This window comes from Suricata suricatta, chromosome 2 (assembly GCF_006229205.1).
Source record: "Suricata suricatta isolate VVHF042 chromosome 2, meerkat_22Aug2017_6uvM2_HiC, whole genome shotgun sequence".
Lineage (NCBI taxonomy): Eukaryota > Metazoa > Chordata > Mammalia > Carnivora > Herpestidae > Suricata > Suricata suricatta.
Window position 1 is genome coordinate 148,664,940 of NC_043701.1, and position 648 is coordinate 148,665,587.

Genomic DNA, 648 nt, shown 5'->3' on the forward strand with positions numbered 1-648 from the left:
CCCCCACTTATTCCTGCACTGCTAACCCTCAGCCATTTCAATATACTCTTCAGTAGCTCAGCTCTGAACTATTTCCTTGTTCCCACAGCAACTTCTTGCTGTCTCCATGAGTATTTTCAAGTGGACTCCAGAGATTGGCTCAATCTCCATGTTATATGGAAATTGACCAGTCAGTATTTTACACAGACTGTGGATAACTCAGTAACTACCTCCTCCAAACCAAAATCCTTTGAAGGGGGCAATGTTCACATTTTAAGTTCACACCTTTTCCAGTAACACCCTTAGAGCTTATTACGTGAAATAGTTTTACTGTTAATGGAGGGGAACTACTTAGAGGAGAAGATGAATGACGTGCAATGGAGGTAAAATTAATTTATATAATCCCCTTTTAAGAAATGGGATCCTTTGGGCTGAGCTTGAGATATCATCTGACCGATTAGTATTATATTGGCTGGTATCATAAAGTCAGTGTCCAAGATTCCTAAAATTCAGTAAACTAGGCTGTTCTCTTTCCACACATTTGATTCTGGGGATCTCAGGGTGATCAGAACCTTTATATAGATAATGTTCCCATGACTGACAACACAATCAAATTCTGTTTTTCAGTATGTAACACTGCTTGGAGACAGAGCTCCTAAGAAGAATTCT